The sequence below is a fragment of the Euleptes europaea genome, chromosome 9, assembly GCF_029931775.1.
Source record: "Euleptes europaea isolate rEulEur1 chromosome 9, rEulEur1.hap1, whole genome shotgun sequence".
NCBI lineage: Eukaryota > Metazoa > Chordata > Lepidosauria > Squamata > Sphaerodactylidae > Euleptes > Euleptes europaea.
This window is the reverse complement of record NC_079320.1, coordinates 18,295,222-18,315,706: the sequence shown is the minus strand read 5'-3', so window position 1 is coordinate 18,315,706 and position 20,485 is coordinate 18,295,222. Positions and strand designations below refer to the sequence as shown.

General features: G+C 43.1%; 1 protein-coding gene and 1 non-coding gene across 4 annotated transcripts in view; both read right to left on the bottom strand.

Moving 5' to 3' along the window:
• The window catches only part of GRID2 (glutamate ionotropic receptor delta type subunit 2), a 984,243-nt gene that overhangs the window by 551,934 nt on the left and 411,824 nt on the right, over positions 1-20,485 (bottom strand). The gene's annotated exons all lie outside the window — the stretch shown is intronic.
• Positions 3,518-3,586, bottom strand: TRNAG-GCC (transfer RNA glycine (anticodon GCC)). The gene has a single exon. It is a non-coding gene; the product is annotated as a tRNA-Gly (tRNA).

Below are 20,485 nucleotides of genomic sequence, written 5' to 3'. Positions count from 1 at the left end.
TAAGAAGGTCTACTCTGAATCCTCCTCAGGTCTATTTAATAGGGCTTACCTCTCAGGAAAGTATTCTTATGATTGCACTTGTAAAGCTCCCAGTGAGACGACCAAAAGCATCAGAACGATTAATACTATACTCTCCCAAATGTCCTCTTAAACAAAACAGTCTTCTTTATTTATTAAGTATATTTTTATTCAACGTGGCATAGAGAGCCAGCGTGGTGTAGTGGTTAAGAGTGGTGGACTCTAATCTGGAGAACCGGGTTTGATTCCCCACTCCTCCACATGAAGCCTGCTGGGTGACCTTGGGCTAGTCACAGGTCTCTCCAAACTCTCTCAGCCCCACTTGCCTCCCAAGGTGTTTGCTGTGAGGAGGGGAAGGGAAGGTGATTGTAAGCTGCTTTGAGACTCCTAAAGATAAAGAAAAGCAGGGTATAAAAACCAACTCTTCTTCATCATCATCCTTCCCTTCCTCCAAGGCAGCATATGTTATTCCACCCTCCATTTTATCCTTAGAACAACACTGTGAGGTAAGTAGAGTTGCTAGGTCCCTCTTCGCCACTGGCAGGAGGTTTTTGGGGTGAAGTCTGAGGAGGGCAGGGTTTGGAGAGGGGAGGGACTTCAATGCCATACAGTCCAATTGCCAAAGCGGCCATTTTCTCCAGGGGAACTGATCTCTATTGGCTGAAGATCAGTTGTAATAGCAGGAGATCTCCAGCTAGTACCTGGAGGTTGGCAACCCTAGAGGTAAGACAAACTGAGAAAGTGACTGGCTGCTCCAAGGACACCCATAAGGTTCCATGGTAAAGTGGGGATTTGAACCTGAGTCTCCCAGATCCTAGTCTGACACTCAAACTGCTACACCACACTGGCTCTTACCAAGACACTGGAAAACAAGGAGAGATGGAGCAAAACAAAACAAAACATGAGGAAGGGGGGAGTCAGAGTGAGACCATTATGACAACTAGCCCTGTTCTACACGCTCACCTATCTCACCTCTCTCAACGTGGCATGCATAGCATGAATCCTACAGAAGGTCTCCAATCATGGGAGACTACTATGGATCGAGATGGTAACAACAACCAATATTAATTGCCAAATAGTTAGTTAGTCTAAAAGTGTTTTGATTTCCCAGTATACTGAAACACAGAAAACTTTGGGGCAAAGAGAGGACTTGGTGGTTGACCAGGCTGTTAACTTACAGATGGTTTTATGACTTACTTGCTTTCTGGCTACAAGCTTGATTTCAGCATGCCTAGTATAAATATGTATTTGGCCAATTAAGGTTTCTCTGGTTTTCGCAGAGCCTCAAGGAGTACAATCTGCACATGGCAGGGCACTGGAGGATGTCTAGAGCTTGAGCTCAACCCAGGCACTCACAGCCAGTGTGCCTAAAACTAGTAGGTAGAAATAATGGCTTGGCTAATCTGAGAGGGGAGAAGGTATCACATAATGGAGTGGACTTTGGAGCAAGCAGAAGACATTGTAGTCTCTAAAGTTCAAAGTGAGAGGTATCCTCTCTGCACACCCAACTACTCTATGCCCTTCCCCATAAATCCATTCCATGCACTGAGCTCTCAATCCACATGACCTTATAGACGAAGAACACTCAATACCAGGAATGGAGTCTTAAGCAGATGAAGTAGTAGTAGGTTGTTAAAGAGTTAAGGGTCTTCTGACTCATGTGATGGGTTGGGTTGCCAATCATGGGGTGGGAAATTCCAAGAGATCTGGGGGTGGAGCTTGGGGAGGGTGGGGTTTGGGGATGGGAGGGTTCACAGCAGCCATTTGTTCCAGGAGAACTGATCTCTGTAGGGGAACTCAAATCTCTGTAGTGGAAATGTAATTCCAGGAGAGATCCAGGCCCCACCTGGAGGATGGCAACCCTCTCTCTTGATATGATGAAAGTTGTAGTCAGGCTTGCTGACTTATCGTAACAACAAGCAAATCCAGATTCATTGAGAACATCAATGCAACATTAACAACTTTATTCATTCCATTTTATGAAATGTGTGTTCAATATACATAACTAAATCCTTGCTCACCTAATAACGATCTTTGCTCCCCCAAGTCACTTTTTCTAGAGTTATCCCAGCCCCCCAATTCAACAATTGACAGTGATGACAATTATTTTATAGACATATTCTGAGTGTAAACATCTGTCATTTTGACATTACGGCTGAAAATGGTCGTCTTTATGACTTCAAAATGCAATTGTGAAGCTACTTTTGTTAACTATACGGCATTACATTGCTTTGATGTCCAAACAATTTCCAAGGCCCATGTCATTCAGCCACTTCCTTACCAAGATATTTAATATATCAGAAAGTTCTGACTAGAGCGGAGCAATTATTGTTCTGCTTTCTGTCCTCTTGTGGTTTAAAGAAAACCGATAATTAAATACAGAACTTTCCATCTTTAATAGACTGGATCCCACTGTTGCTGTTATTTATGAAATCATAATCACATTCTGCTTTATCAATCTGCTGTACTAATAAGCAATCATTATGGTTTAAAGATTTAACAAAATTCAGATATGTTATGAATGAGACGGAGCAGACTTCCTTTCCCGTGAAAACAGAGACTTGGGGCTTTTAGCAGCAAATGCTTAAGATTACTCTTCCTTCCAGAAAGAAAGCAGAGCTTATGGCAGAAAGTCAAACAAGAACATCGAAGCATTTTTATGTCTACTGCTTCTAAAAATATATGTATATCCAAAGGCATGCTGTTGCTAAACAAGCTCTTGGGAAAAAGACAAAACAGGCCAGTGATTCTGACAGTGCAATCCTAAGCAGAGTTCAGCCTGCTAACCCCATTGACTTCAACTCCGCTTAGGACTACACTGTCAGTCTACCTGCTTTGTAGTTCTTTGCTGATGGTAGAGGGTGATGTTAGCGGTGGGACCCGGTGAGACACTGTAGCACTGAAATAAAAGAGATAATGGCTTAAACCTCCCGGGGGGAAGTGGAGGAAAAGTAACATATAACCTGCTGCCATATCAAATGGCGGCAGATCACTTCTTTCAGCAACAGCATAAGGGTGTTCGGAGCAAGGAGAGGAGAGCTCTGGTGGGAACAAGAAACTCCTGACATTGAATCAGAGACATGTTTGCCAAGAGATAAAAGCTTACCTCACTGCACTGACAGGGAAGTATCGCAGGAATGGGTGGAAAAGGGTCAAGGTGGGTAAAAGCAAAAATTAGATTTGCTTTCCTCTGTAGACTTTGTGTGAGTGTGCATGTGCAGGATCGCAAGCCTGCTGGGCTGCATTGATCCCCTTGAGTCAGCAGATTTAAACAGCTTTTGAGCGGTTTCCCCAAAGATCCGCCCGGAGCCAACAGAACTGCTGAATAGCATCCAAGGGAGCTTTCAATGGGGGTACCAACGCACACACGAAGCTGCCTTATACTGAATCAAGCTCTTGGTCCATCAAAGTCAGTATTGTCTACTCAGAGCGGCAGCAGCTCTCCAGGGTCTCAGGCAGAGAATTCTTTCACATCACCTACCTGCCTAGTTCCTTTAACTGGAGATGCCAGGGGTTGAACCTGGGACCTTCTGCATGGCAAGCAGATGCTCTACCACTGAGCCACAGCCCTTCCTCTAAAAAGAGGGACAATGTACACTTACACCCGATGTCTGTGTTTTGTTTTGTCCTGTTCTGCCCCACATGTATCATGAGCATTTTCTCTTCCTATAACCGCAGTTTAAAGGTAAAGGTAGTCCCCTGTGCAAGGACCTGGTCGTTGCTGACCCATGGGGTGATGTCACATCATGACGTTTACTAGGCAGACTTTGTTTACGAGGTGGTTTGCCAGTGCCTTCCCCAGTCATCTACATTTTACCCCCTGCAAGCTGGGTACTCATTTGACCGACCTCGGAAGGATGGAAGGCTGAGTCAATCTTGAGCCGGCTACCTGAAACCGACTTCCAAGGAGAAAGCAACAGTTTACGTCACCCTGCTTTTTCAAATGTCTTTTGGAACCAAAACTCCATTTGTGATAGGGATCGTGGTGGTATTGGTAGTGAGTCTGGGACTGCCAGGCAAAGGAATTAAGGGCAAAGTGGCTCTTTGGATCCCAGCCATAGTGTCTAAATGATTAGGAAATGGAGTTATGTCCGTAAGAAGAAAAATCGTAGTTCAAAATGGAAAAGGTCACTGGGTGACCCCTTGTATTAGTCACTGTCTCTGAGTCCAACTTGTAACACAGGGTTTGGGTTAGATAAACAAAGGCACAGGAGACACCCACCCTGAGATTCTTGGAGGGAGGGCAAAATAGATTAGATTAGACCAAGGAAGGTGCTCATTTCTTGTGCAATAATACTGCTAAGTAGGGTTGCCAACCTCCAGGTACTAGCTGGAGATCTCCTGCTATTACAACTGATCTCCAGCCAATAGAGCTCACCTGGAGAAAATAGCTGCTTTGGTCATTGGACTCTATGGCATTGAAGTCCCTCCCCTCTCCAAAACCCCGCCCTCCCCAGGCTCCGCCCCAAAGTCCTTTTGCTGGTGGTAAAGAGGGACTTGGCAGCACTACTCCTAAGCATTCAAAAGGATAAAAGCAGCCCAGAGAAAAGCTGTTCCCACTCAATACAAATTAAATATAATTATCTGGCTTATGTTGCACAAGCAGGCATTAATATTGGTATTTAATGCCTTTGTAGAGCAGTTAGTTAATTTCATAGCAATGCTACTTAAAAACACATTCTGGACATTCAAGAGCTCACTTAACAGTTCATTACTCTGCAACTGTGTCCAGACTTTGCACCTCTGGTCACTTGCTGAGGCTTAGATCAGACCTCTACTTACTTAAAGCCAATGGCTTTGTTTAAGGCTACCCAAGGAGCTGAAATGGTGCTGATAACAGTACATTTCTGTGAGTGGCTGAATAATGAGTGCAAAATGGAAGCCATGGCTGTGAAAAACTGCTGCAATGACTATCTTGTCCCAAAAAAACTTTTTGAAAAGAGCAGAGGACAGGCTATATAGCATGAACACAGGATGGGGGGGTAGGACCACACTAATAGGCTCTGCCCTCTATAGCAGAGCATTTTGGTACAGATGCTCAGCTGCCCATGCAGAGTTCAGAAGCAAAACCAGTGGGCATGTTCCTGGTCCTGTGTACCTGCATTCATTGCACCTGGTATATTATCGTGAAAACAAATGATACCCCTCATTCATAGGCACTGGGCAACAAACCCTTCCTTGCCCACAGACAGACTCCTAACCTTACAAAACGTCTCACCCTTCCTAACACTGACATGGACTCTGGGAGCAGGGCCTGCAACAAATCAAGATGCCAACTCTTCCCCAAGTTCACTGTGACAACACCATCACCGGAGCTAATAATACCAGTCATACCATCTAGGGCTCATTCCCTTGTTCATCTTCCAATGCTACATATGCCATCAAATATCAGCAATGCCCTTCCACTCTCTGCATCAGACAAACAGGTCAGTCCCTATGCAAAAGCAGAAATAGGTATAAATCCAACATTAAAAACCACAAGATTAAAAAAAAAAAAAGTCAGCGAACATTTTAATCTTCCAGGTCATTCCGTTGCTGACCTAAGAGCAGCAGTCCTCAGAGAAACTTGAAAAGGAGGTAACGCGAGACTGCTGAACTTGAGTTCGTCCACAAGTTCAATACAATGGACCTCCCAGAGCGGAACGGAGACATAAGATTCTTCTCTCAGTACAGATGCTAATTTTCTGCCCCTAAGCATTTCCCCTCTGCTCTAATCAAGCTGATTACTGTGTGCATTGTACCTCTGTATGCCGAGTGCCTTCTTTGCAACACCCCTCCCACCATCTGACGGAGATAGAAGGATATGTTGTAATATCTATGGCCTGATATTACGATACTTCGCAGAGTGCGCAAGTATGCAATCAACGCAACACATGCATGTGTGCAAGTTAGAAAATCAAAAGAAGCATCAGACGTCCTTTCTAATTAAACTAAACTCATTTATTGGTGAAATACAATGAGTATAGGAAAGAACAAACAGGGTCCTTTATCCTAATCTATCTTGCTAGCTTTCTAGATATCAAAATGTATCCTGCCTTCTCTTTCCATTGTGGGATGAGAAGGTCTGAGCACGGGAGCGCTTGGTTCTAGTGGCTTGCATGGATGAGGGGAGAGGGAAGAAGAAGGAAGGGAAGTTTTTCCCTGACACTATAACTCTAAACATCAAAGGGGGTAGGGAATGGAAGAGAGAGAGGTGTAACTGGAGAGGACCTCCTGTGTCCTGTCTATCTATCTGACTCTCTGGTCAGTCCCCCCCTCTGAATGTGGAGACAAGTGACACCGTAAGAAGGGCAAATTTTTCCAACAGGATTAGCTCTGTTTTTCATAACCACCCCAGTCTTAATAAGTAAAACAAGTTAATGTTGTTTGTTATTCTAACCTTTGGTGTTATCATTGTTCCCCTGTTCAAAGGCAGCCATAAAACAAAGTAATTCTATCATTATTCCCTAATCTATCATTTGCAAATAGAGCTCTGCCGCCGTTCATATTGTTCTTGCAAGCAGAAACACTTCTCTTTTGTGGCCTGTGATTTATTTCGTTCACTCTTGATGTTTCACCGCTCCAATAATCAGCTCTAGTGAGGTAGAAAGACTCTAAACACCTGCAGCGATCCAGCAGGAAGTGGAAGGGGAGGAAAGGCCCAGACCACCTGGCAAGGCAGAACCAGCTTCCTAGCTGGCAGAAGTCTCATTTTAAATCTCTCAGGTGTTACTTCAAATGAATCTGACAAAGTGCATGATTAGTTTTCCAAACCACAGAAGTATGGTCCGGAAACTTGAAAGTTTAAGCTTCCTTCTATCTTTATTCATGTGCGCCGCTATACAGTAGATACTCTGTTGCAAGAACATCTTTCTTGTCTCCTGACATTTCATCTCTTCACACTTCAGGGAGAGTTCCTACAGTCGTTTTTCCTTATGTAGCAGTGGACTTTCCTAAGCCATTTACCCGACTGTAATTGTGAGGAGAAACTGAAACATAAGAACGCAAGAAATGTCGTGCTGGATCAGACCAAGGCCCACCATGTCCAGCGGCCTGTTCACACAGTGGCCAACCAGGGGCCTCTAGGAAGCCCCCAAACAAGACGACTGCAGCAGCATTGTCCTGCCTGTGCTCCACAGCACCTAATATAATAGGCATGCTCCTCTGAGACCTACTTAATTTCTGTGGCTGACCCCAATTTCTTAATATGGTTACTCAAATTCAGCAACAGGGTGCTCTATTCTTGTATGGGGTTCTAAGTAGCTACTTGACTTCAAACAACATACATTTACATTAAAAGATATTACATCTGACTGTCCCTTCCCCATAGGGCAACATATTTGATGGCTGAGATGAACTTGAATTTAAGAATTCTCTCTCCTTGGGGCGGGGGAGGGAGCTAACAAAATAACAGTAATTCTTCATAAATGCTGGCTTCAGCTCAAGTTCTCACTGAAGTGTGCTCAGAATCCCAGATTCAGAAGCAAAGCAGGCATACTTTTAAATACCAGAAAGACGTATTATGAGCACGTGACACAAATTATTGTTTTAATTAGTCATAATGAGAAAAGATGACAAGCAATTTTGTGCCAGAGCTGGTCAATTAAAAAAAATTAAATTTGACAGGCTCATTTATACTGGGCCTCCACGTAATATGTGAAGCTTTCAATCAGATCTCATTTCATTCAACTGTTTTCCTTTGCCCAGCATCCACACAGCGGATTCTTCACAATGGTGGTGGAATGTGCCATTAAATCCCAACCAACTTACAGAGATCCTGTAGGGTCTCAAGAGATAAACAGAGATTGTTTGCCATTGCTTGCCTCTGTGTAATGGCCCGGGACTTCCTTGGGGGTCTCCCATCAAAGTAGCCAAACCTAACCACCAACACGTTTCTATACCACAGAGGACTTTTTTAAAAAATTGCTGGGCCATTTATATATTTTACTCTTGGTTTTCAAGTGGTTTTATGATAGTTCTATAGCTGCCTTGGTGGCCCTGACTGGGCAGATTCTGTAAAACAAATCAAAATGAATTAAGCAATGAATGTACTTGGTCCGTCCCCATCCCCCATGAATTGGCTGCTTGTCTGCATAGCAACCCTGTTGTATGAATTGGTTCAGGTGCGATTTGATTACGTTTACATCATTCAAGCTTCTTTTCGTGGTCATGGTTCATACGGCTTATTCTTTGTGTTAAAAAATGGCGGTGTTAGGGTAGATTCATCTATGACATGGAGTATTCCACGTTTCCAGAAGACCCTTCTCCTGTGGTGAAACCTTTTGCCTTCCTCTCCCATTCTTTATCCCAAATATTTCTCCTCTACCCACTGGAAGTGGAATGGTTTCACCTGCAGAGATTGTGATGATTTGAAAGATGAAAGGATGTCTCGTTCCATGATAAATTCCATCCAGGCTTTGTCCTCATGTGTGCCAAGGTCAGGGGTCTAAGATCTGGTGGCTTTCCACTTGGCTCTCAGCACAACTATTAATCTCAAGATCCTGCTCCCCCTATTATGCAACTCAGTTGCTTTCTCTTAAGCCAAGTCTCAAGCAAAGTGCTCTTTAACATTCTCTAGAGATGGTAAGTTTCCAGAAATTTTGAAGCATTATGTGTGTTTTTGACTATTTTTTCCGGGGGGCTGGGGATTGGAATGTTGGCAAAAATGGAAATATATGTAACACTTACTTTCTTATCAAACCTAAATCAATGCTACTACTTTAGCAACAACAACAAATGCAACATTTATCTTACAGATTTAAAAGTTTAAGAGCTGTGCACAGTGATACTAAGCAGAGGTACACCATTCTAAGCACACTGACTTCAAAGGCCTTAGAGGGATAGAACTCTGTTTTGGATTGTGCTGTTAGTTATCTACAAACAAATTACAAATATGCCTAATATGGGGAAAGGGGGAATCTGTAAACTTCTGTACCCTATGCTACTTTATCACTTCTACCTAGGGTTGCCAGGTCCCTCTCTTCACCACCGGTGAGAAGTCTTTGGGGCGGAGCTGAGGAGAGTAGGGTTCGGGGAGGGGAGGGACTTCAATGCCATAGAGTCCAATTGGCAAAGCGGCCATTTTCTCCAGGTGAACTGATCTCTATCAGCTGGAGATCAGTTGTAATAGCGGGAGATCAGCAGCTAGTACCTGGTGGTTGGCAACCCTAGCATGCCATCAACTCCTGGAACTGGGTTTCCCTAATATTCCAACAACTTACAGAACAGTGGTAACTTGGAGGTTGGCAACCCTACTTGTGTCTTAGTTTTTGCCATCTGAGAGGCAGAAAAGTTGAAAATAGAAAACACACATTTTATAGTAATTTAAAGAGAGTGCATTACTGGGACAGAATATTTAAACGCTAAACATACTGCGTTGTATATGTCTACATTATATACAAGAACTATGACTATCTAATGCTGAATTATTATGTAATGTTATTGTACTGGTGGTGGAAAGTACCATCAAGCTGCAGTTGACTTATGGCAAACTTTAGGTTTTCAAGGCGAGAGACTAACAGGTGGTTTGCCATTGCTTGCCTCTGCATACCAATGCTGGACTTCCTTGATGGTTGGTCTCCCATCCAAGTACAAACCAGGGCTGACCCTGCTCAGCTTCCAAGATCAGGCTAGTCTGGGAGATCCAGGTCAGGGACTGCTGTAATACACATCTTGAATGAGTAAAACCTTGCTTAGCGAAGTATTTCACTTGTTACAAGTCACAGAATTGTTTTTTTAACACTTCCCAATATTTATATTTTCAATTGGAAAAATGGAAAAAAATATCCTTGGGGAACAAATGGTGGAAAGCAGTGCATGTGTTTTCAAAAACATCTTTCCAAGGCTTTCACTTTTCTACTCTATGTGCCCTAGTGTGAACAATAGCAGAAGTGCTCGCAGGGATTGAAAACTGGCAAGCAGGGCCTATTATACTAGACAAATTTGCCTCAACAGTGCCTATGTGCACACAAAACGTGCATGCATACATCATAATTTGAGACTATTTTAAAGCACTCCCTACCACTCAGCCTATGTGAAGAGGGACTAACAGAGCAATCCAAAGAGGGGAGGCGAAACACCTTTGGAGGTGGCGTGACCCCTGAGCCAGCATAGATACCACTTATGCTGTCTAAAGTGGTATCTATGCTGGCACAGGGCCACTTACGACAGCAGCGGAGAGCAGCATGGCAGCGCCTCCCCTGGGCGCTGCCACAGCCACCATGGGAGGATAGGTCCGCTGCAGGGGCTCACGCCAGTGCCAAAGGGGGTGTTCCCAGGGTTGGAGCTGACTTTCGCCCTTTCGCCGCGGGAACACCCCCTTTTGCAGGCGCCAACTTGCGCCTGCAATATTGGTGGTGCAGCCCATGAAATCCTATGGAGCGGTTTCATGGGGTTTTGGGGGAAACGGCATTTTGGGCTTGTTGCTCCTTGCAGCAAGCTTCTCAGGAGGTGGTGCAGCTGCGCTGTCCCCAAGCTCACCACAACCCCCCTCTCTTAGGATTGCACTATAAGGCTCTATGCATCATCAATCCAACCCCATGAAACAGACATGAATAAGTATAGGGGCTCAAACAATACAAACATGTAACAGAACGCTGACCCAAAAGAAGAGGGTGGGGAAAACTTGTTTCTAGAAGACTGATGTATATTATTGAGGCAGCAACCCTAAAACATAGAATCATAGAGTTGGAAGGGACCACAAGGGTCATATAGTCCAACCCCCTGCACAATGCAGGAAATTCACAACTACCTCCCCCCACACCCCCAGTGACCCATACTCCATGCCCTCCCTCTCATGATCTGCCTAAGGTCATAGAATCAACATTGCTGACAGATGGCCATCTAACCTCTTCTTTAAAACCTCCAGGGAAGGAGAGCTTACCACCTCCCGAGGAAGCCTATTCCACTGAGGAACCTTGTTCCACTGAGGAACCCCTCTAACTGTTGGAAACTCTTTTGATTTAATTCCAACCCATTGGTTCTGGCCTGACCTTCTGGAGCAACAGAAAACAACTTGGCACCCTCCTCTATATGACAGCCCTTCAAGTACTTGAGGATGGTTATCATATCACCTCTCAGTCTTCTCCTCTTCAGGCTAAACATACCCAGCTCCTTCAACCTTTCCTCATAGGGCTTACTATGTAAGATGTCCCCTTAAAAAAATGGAACTTCCTAGTCCACACACGTAGAGGATCACCACTTGCAGAGCTTTGAAGGACTTAGAACATGCAAACGCTGTCCCAGCAGAAACTGGGCTTACAAATGAATGGCCCAAGAGTTAATCATGAAGGAATCTCTTGGTACAGAGCTGTATCATCACTTGTGCAATTTACGGTTCAGGTTTTGTCACCCAAAAATCTCTCTCATTACAGCAGGGATGCATTAGTTCTAAGTGCTGCCCCTGCTGGAACCCATTTAATTGTAAAACCAAAATTCGTTGACCTTTTGGAAGCAGAGAAGACCCTTTCAGCACCATCTGGACTGATCACAGAAGTCTGCAGTTTAACGGCTTTTATCTTCTCCTTTATACCAGCCACTGCATGGTTGGAACAGTTGTTTTTTCTCTGTGCCAATTAACCCAAGTTGACCTACCAAAGATTAAATGGCTTCATAGCAAGGGAGGGGGCGTAATCATAATTATTATGCTTTTGTCATTTCTGCACAAAGTTACCCATAATACTGCAGTTTTGAAGAGGTCATGTAATTTTATTAAATCTGTCCCATGGCTCACACTGTATTCAGCAAGTCTTCAGCTATGGTTATAAATGTGTTTGTTCCTGTCAGCAAGACTGTGTAGATGTATTTATTTATTTATTATACATCTATGTATTCAGTGTTGCTATTTAATCATTTGGCGGAGGAGGAAAGAGGGCCTGAAAATCAAAGGCTAGATTATCTTTGCCTTGTGTATTGCACCCCATCGGTAGTCACAATGGAAATGGGATGAACAAGCGGAGCGATCAAAAAAGGACACGTTTCTTTAGTTTTGTTTCATTCATTCATTCATTCAGGAGTAATTAACTGTGTGCTTACATATGAGAGAATGGAACTCTGATAGGCTGTGCAGACAATCTGCATCTGCCCATAGTAGTATACAGTCTAAAGTTACCCATACAGATGAGGGGCTGGTAACTGATGTCCTCTATGAGTTAAAGGGGAGGGAAGGCAGCATGGTATAGCCCAATCTCATCAGATCTCGGAAGCTAAGTAGGGTCAGTACTTGGAAGGGAGAATAACAAAGAATGATCTACAGGCTGTACATTTGTTTTGTCTGACATACTCCCAATAACAGTTATTGGCTTTCCTCCCTAGTTTTGGTGTTTTATATATATGTGTTTTTATTGAATAATTTTATAGTTTTAAATGCTGTTTTTAATGTTCAAATGTTTTCATGTTCATCACCTTGGGGACCCTAATCAGGTGGGAAAGCAGCATAAACATGTTTTATATAAATACATAAAGATGGTCTTAAGTCACTCTGAATTGAGCCTGGACATGGGTAGAAATTTGTTCCAAATATCACAATCCTACCACTGGAGATTTCTCTACACAAACACAAAAATATTTCTGGCATCTTTTCTTTTAGTATTGACCCCATGAGAAGAGTGCATTTATGTGTTAGAAACTGCTGAAGAAAGCTATACAGTTTGAACATATCTGGTCCATTCTGTGTTGTTGTTTTTAACGCAAATGCTTTATTAAAACATGCATATTTTTGTTTACCTATTAAAATATATATTTGTTTTGTTGAACTATGTATATTTCTAGGATATAATTACTGTGTTCCTCAACCCTTTTGGGTTTATTGTTAAAGACAGACAAGAAGTAAAAAGTAAAGATGGCAGAAATAGAATCAGAAGTCTAAATGCAGAGTTGTAGCAACTTGCACGTAGAAACAAAGAGAACTATTATAATAACTAGTGTAAAGAAATAGACGAGAACAACAAAAAAGGACAAGAGATCTCTTCCACAAGGTCCCAGAAATCAAAGGGAAATTTAAAGCATTGTTAGGCATGCTGAAATGAATACGGAAAACACTGATTGAACAGGACAATATAAAGAAAAGATGTATCATCTCAAGAGCTTTATAAAATATTCTAATTGCTTATCACTTTGGCCTTTTCGCACATTATATGGAGGTAAACTAGTATCCTCTTTCACAACTCTCTGGGAAAATGCACCTGTAAGATATGGATACTATTTGGGGAAATCCACGAGTTATGTGGATTTCCCTAACAGGCCAAACAGTGTCCCCTCAGGAATGTTGCAATTTAGGAAAAGAGCACCAGGAGGAGGGGAGCTGAAGACCCTTCTTCATGTGCACTGTGGTCCTAATATGAACTGGGCACTGCTCAAGAGGAAATTTAGGAGAACTGTCAACTCATATCTGATTTATGTCCGACACAAGGTGGGGGCACTGGAGCCAACCTGTGCATTGTGCAAGTTGGTCTTACCTTTTAGGTTTACACCTAAAACAGCTCAGATGCACGCTGCACAATATACAGTATTTCTACATGTGTGAAGTGGCCCTTATCTTTCTTTTTAATCAAACACGCTTTTCAGTGGTTCCTGCTTTTTTTAAAAAAACCTCTGTTCCTAACTACTGACCACAAGCGGAGAAAGCCCTATCAGAAATCTTGTACGAGAATATATGCCTCAGATATTTTCAAGAGAACCAGTTTTGAAGAGTCAAGAAGCTTGGTTTCTAGATCAGATAAGGCTGAGTGCTAATCCAAGGAATCTTTCTTCACAGTGTTTATCTGAAGCTTAACTTCATAGTGCTTATCAAAACCAAACCAAAATGCCACTCTCCCCCGCTGCCCCGGCTTTCATTAGTGGGAACCCACACAGTTCAGAAATTAGCATCTTCCTGGGAACCTCAGTTGTTTTAAAGTTCATAATATCCATCCAGTTTGTGAAAGGCACTCCAGTGCTGTTAGCAGATACACTACAGTCAGCTTTCCTTTTCAACACACCCATAAATGATACATCAGTACAGCTCATCCTAAGTACGTATTTGCTGAACATGGGGTTCAGCTCCTCTTAAATATAAATGAGTCTGTAAAACAATATACATGGTATGATCCAGCTAGAGTCTCCTCCTGCATAAATTCCATCAATTCATTCATTAATTCAACCGGACTAGGGAAGTGGACAACCTCCATGAGGAATTTCACTTGTGCTTAAGGATGTTCATACACCTGCTGGGTTTACCAGCTGTGAAGGAAGACCTGGTTTTTCTATGATTGGTTCATTAGTTTGTCAATCTGTTTGTGGGATTCGGCAGGTTGTTTCACTGTATTCTTTACTAACCATGCAGTATAATGTAACTGGCTTTTCCATGCACGCGCATTCTCACATATGCTGACTGAGTTCCATTACCCTCCCATCCTTGCTGCATAACTGCTTTATTCAGCAGGTCATTATTTAAATAGTCAAGCAGATCAAAAACACCTCAGCTGTTTTGTTAGGGGAGGAATATGAACACTGCTGACAACTTTTGATGGCAACTATAATCCATTTTTGTCTCCTTGCCAGAGCAGATACACATGACTATATTCAACAAAGACGTTCAGAGTAGACAAACAGCTTTCTGCCCCCTCATCACAGTTTGATATATGAATTTTGCCCCATTTCAGACATTCACCAAGAAGCAAAAATCTAATAACACAGTGGAAGAACCTAGTCTCTCCCTTCATTTATAAGCCAGGGCATCCACATGAACTGCCAAACACATGGGAACTTCATTGTATGACCAATAAGAGAGGCTCCTCCCAACTCCATCACCACAGTATTTTAGAGCTGGTTCCCAATGAACATAAGAATTGGGACTTCAGAGAGTCAACAATCTGACTATCACAGTGTAGAATCACATTATTAAGCAATAAAAAGAGCACTGAAAGAAATGTTAATACCATCAGGAACTGACTGTTCAATTCTCCATGGGCGGCAATGAACAAATGCAAAAACATGAGAAAATGAGCACAAAATGTGTCTGAAGGACTCTTTTTCATGTATCACCCAACAAGCCGGTATTATACACAATTGACCTTAAGTGAATAAAAGATTATTTTTGTGTGGTGCTCACGCAACTCTTCTCTGAGGCAAAAACATTTATTGCCAACCAGAATTCTACTTATACAATCCCATAACCATTTGGCCATCTGTTCCACTGCAACTTATGAAAGCGTAAATACCTTGCAAAATTACCCAGATGTTAAGAGTGACCCAGGAGAAAAATGACAAAGACTATTGTTACTGGAGCAAGGATTCTGCTCTAGCCATTAAGTATATACTTTATAAAACAGAGTTACATACAATTTAATCCATGCTATGGGGTTTTAATATTCTATGTCTTGGAGCTAGGTGAGTGGAAAATATTGTAGGGGAACACCTATTACTCCTTGGAGTAATCCCTGATAGGTGTGGTCTGTTCAGTGCTTAAAGCTTGGCGAAAGGGAACAAAAACGGAATATTTTGTCTTCCATTATGGTTTGATTGCTCTCTGAAGGCTTCCCCACAGCCTTCTGTTCACCATAAGAAAAGGTTAATGCATCTCTTTTTCAAAACAAATGCAAGGAAGCAATAAGGTGTTAACAACAATAATGGGAATATAATAATAGCAACAGGAAAGTACATTGTGATGGAAAGAGGGGGAACAAACATGCACTTAGGCATTTCCCATCCATTAAACATGCTGGTTTCAAATACAAATAAAGTATAATTACCATACCTCCACTGTCAGATTCACAAGCAAAGAAGAATTTATACATGTTGTCAAATATGCTAGCATGTAGTTATAAATTCCAGATCCTACAAAGTGGAGGGTCACATGTTTGTGATAGGGTTGCTAGCTCTGGGTTGGGAAATACATGGAAATTTTGGGAACGGAGCCTGAGGAGGGTGGGGTTTGAGGAGGAAAGGGACTTCAGCAGGGTATTCTGCCATACAGTCCACCTTCCAAAGCAGCCCTACTGTTCACATTGCAGAGTCAAGGGAGCCTACTTATCCAACCCTAAGCAATGAAAAATATAATGTTACCCCAAAGCACTAATTAAGGTGCAAAAAAGGTGGAAAACTGGTAACACTAAGTGAAGCCAACAAACCAAGGGGGGGGGGACTCACAAAAAAGGAAAGGCAGAAGATCTCAACGCACCAAATATTAAACTGCACAGAACCCAAAAGAATCATGAAAATAATACCACCCCTGATCTCTGCCCCCAGCAACTAAATATGCCCTCTCCGTACCAAATTAACAAGGTCAGTCCATTAAGAAGAACTGTCCATGTAGGATATATCCAGCCCAGGTCTACCATAACCCAAGCAAGACCCAGCCCACACACAACATGCATTCAGTGCAAAATGGCCATCATAATGAATGGCTAGTTTAAAATTCTCCTCCCCTCCAAGGAAAGCTGTGCGATTGGCCAAGGCAACTCACCTGATCAGTCCCAGGGCTAAGATTGGTTGGGAGAAATGCTGTTTCCAGGGGGATGGGGAGAAACATCCTTTGACTATCTCTGATATAGCCTACCCCAGAGGTTCCCAAACTGTGCTCTGCGAAATATCTCCTAGTGCTCCGTGACGCCGGGTAAGTTGGAAGGCTTCTATGGCTGGCAATATCCAACCGCGCACCCCTGTTGTGCTCTACTGTGCGTATGACAATTATGAAATACATAGTGGGGAAAGTTTTTTGTTTTTTACTTTCTTGCTTGAGGGACAATTCCTGTGGGTCTTCTATGCCTCAAGTGTGGGGTTACAGCACTGAAATGATTGGCTACTACTGAGGGCATGTTCTCTTGGCAGATTTCTAGTCTGTTTGGTGGTGGGAGGATGAGCTCCATTCTAAAATGATCAGCTCTGATTGTTACCAACTTTCCTAAAGCTAGGAAGGCACATCACACCTACCCGCAGTATACAACTGAGATGAATGTGTGGTGTGTTGGAATATATGGCCTTTGCGGTGTCACTTAACACCAGATCCAGAGGGGCTCTTACCACAGAGAGATAGACAGGACAGGGGGCGGAAGGGACATCTGATACCTATATTTCCCTCTTCCTATGCTTTGATGTTTAGACTGATATTCTCAGGGACTTTCGATTGCCCTCTCTCTTTGTTCTCCTCTTCTCTCCTTCGCATCCTTTTGATGCCAGAAGCTAGGAGCCGCACGCTAGCTGAGTGCAGGCCTCCCATCCCCACACAATGGGATGGAAGGCAGCTACCTTTTTATACCTAGAAACCTAGAAAATTAGATTAGCTTAGGGGACCTGTTTGTCCTTTACTATCAGAAGTGTATTTCCACAATAAATGAGTTTTTTAGTTTGATTAGAACTAAAGCCTCTGCCGTTCTTTTGTTCCTGTGAGCGCACATGCATGGGATCCTGTTAAAGGTGGAATTCCGCTGTAGCTTTAGCCTTGAGCACTCTGCTAACTAAATGGAAATATCAGGACCAGATATTTCCAACATGGTGTGCCTTGTTAGCTTTAGGAAAGTTGGTAACAATCAGAACTGATCATTTTAGCTACAAGTTGAACACAGCTGTTAGATGGCTATTTCCACTATACCATACACAATCAACATTCATCTCAGTTGTATACTGTGGGTGTGTAGCAAAACAGTACCAGTTTGGGGTTGGAAAAAAACCACAGTATTGCTTTTGGAAGTCAATGCATGTTGTTTGCTTTTGGGGATATTCATGTTACTTCTCAGATTTCCCCATGCTCAAACAACATATTTGTTAGTAAGTTAGATTCTAACAGGAGCCCCGTGGCGCAGAGTGGTAAGCTGCAGTACTGCAGTCCAAAGCTCTGCTCACGACCTGAGTTCGATCCCAACAGAAGTTGGTTGCAGGTAGCTGGCTCAAGGTTGAGTCAGCCTTCCATCCTTTCGAGGTCGGTAAAATGAGTACCCAGCTTGCTGGGGGTAAAGGGAAGATGACTGGGGAAGGCACTGGCAAACCACCCCGTATACAAAGTCTGCCTAGCAAACGTCGGAATGTGACATCAGCCCATGGGTCAGGAACGACCTAGTGCTTGCACAGGGGACCTTCCCCCTTTTAAATTAGAATCCAGTCCAGTATAGCCATAGATATCTACAAGATTTTTGGGTTTGAGCTTTCCAGAGTCAAAACTCTCTTCATCAGATATCTGACAAAGGGAGCTTTGACTCCCACAAGTTCATTTTTATGTCTGAAAATCTTGTTGGCCTCTAAGGTGCTCCTGGACTCAAATCTTGCTCTTCTGCTTCAGAACAAGATGTCTGCCCTCTGAAACCATCTCTGTTAGTAAGCTGTGGTAGTCCTATGAAACAAATCATCAGTATAAACAATGCCTGTATCAGGAGTGGGCAGTAGGGTTGCCAGTCTCCAGGTGGTGGCTGGAGATCTCTTGCTGTTACAACTAATCTCCAGCCAACAGATCAGTTCACCTGGAGAAAATGGCTGCTTTGGAAGGTGGACTCTATGGTATTATACCCCACTGAAGTCCCTCCTCTCCCCAAACCCTGCCCCCATGCCCCCCTCAGGCTCTACCCCCCCCCCAAATCTCCAGGTATTTCCCAACCCAGAGCTGGCAATTCTAGTGGCTGGGGTTGGGCACATGCCGAGGCCCACCCCTGCTGTGAAATCATTGTGGGTGTCCCCCCCCACCCCGCCTATAAACTTCACACCACAGTGGAGAATGATTACTTGATTATTTTATGGTCATGGATGCTAAAGCTCTCACCAAGGTGCCAAGGTACAATTTGCCCATTCTAATGACACACACTCCCCCTCTCTTTGTTAACAGCAGACCACCGGACATCAAGGAGAGGTTTGGGGGGGGGGTTGTAATGTTTGCATGTCACAAATACAAGAGGAAAAGGTCTTGCAAGCATTGTGCTGGACAGGGTGACAGAAAAGTATGGATTGTCAGTGTCTAATATTTGTGGCCAGAGCTATAATAGTGCCAAAGAAGTACAAGCCATTGTTTTTTTTTGGGGTGGGGGGTAAATCCTCAGGCTTTCTTTGTACCTTGCTCTCCCCACAGCTGGAATCTTGAGTTGGTGCATGCTGCAGACAGTTCTACCAAGGCAAATGATTTTATTTTATTTTATTTTATTGCAATTTGTGTGTCAAGGCACTTCTGACCTTAGGGTTGCCAACCTCCAGGTACTAGCTATTATAACTGCTATTATAACTGATCTCCAGGTGATAGAGATCAGTTCACCTGGAGAAAATGGCCGCTTTGGCTATCAAACTCTATGGCAGTGAAGTCCCTCCCCTCCCCAAACCCCACCCTCCTCAGGATTCGCCCAAAAAACCTCCTGCTAGTGGCAAAGAGGGACCTGGCAAACCTATCTTTCACCCAAGGCCCACGTAAACCTGGAACTGGCTCTGAGTATAAAAGTAGTTCTAGATAGCTGATGTGGTTCTCGACATTTCTACTATGCCATCATAAATCACAGAGAAACTGAAGCTGTGCTAATTCTGCTTTTTGTGGTTTCGGGCAATATTTCATTCCCCAGGCTTGGACTGGCCACTTCCTCTGCTGCTGATAATCCTTTCTTTCAGTTTTTTTTTTCAAACTTTGTTTCCATCCATTTGTGCTGCAGGCCCAATAATGACCTCGGAATATTATAGTGATTCCTCCCCCATTTTCTGCCTTCCCACTGGGACAGTCCCTGCTTGCATAGCTTGCTAAAGCAGCACCCTGAAGTGACGGCTCTCCAGCACTTGCCGAAGGGACAGTGCCAATTTCAGAGGTTAGCCGCTCAACAACATATTCATTGCTTGCCCCAGATGTCTGCCATAGGTGATCATACCAGGAAAGATATCTGAGCCCAGATAAATTAAAAATGGACAAACAGCAAAACCACAGGATCACAGCAATGCTGCAAAGGGCATATAAATGCTGCTTCTCTGGCTGCAGAGACAGCACTGTTATTTTTGCAAGTCTGGAAACGTGGTGAAATTAAAAATAAACACTACTCCTTTCAAGGCCAGAAAGGACCTGAGTGGAGGGGAGCTGTTTTAGAGCCAAGAGGTATAAAAATCTATGGAATCTCTGTAGATTTAAAGAAAACTTTGATGCAATTAACTTTAAGAGATGATCTGAAAATCACTAAAGCAAGAACTCAGTTCACTTTGCTCCTGCATGGTGGTGACAGAAAGGGAATGAAGTCTATATTTTATGATCCTGACAATGCTGTATTTTTTAAAGAGGACTTGAAGTTTCCAGAGAAGATCACAAAACTAAGATATTGATCAGTTCAAGGAAGATGTTATCCCAGTGAAAGAGAAAGTGCAAAAGATTGATGGGTAGGGCTATCATCAGCCATTCCTCAGAAGTCTCTTTATTGGGAACCTAGACAAACAGAACAGCGTATTCCACACAACAGTATAATAATTTCCAAGACAGAACTAAAACAGAAAGCATACTTTCCAACCTTAATTTATTGCATTAAACTTGAAAATTTTAACTAAGGCATGAATCCAGTATAATTAAGAC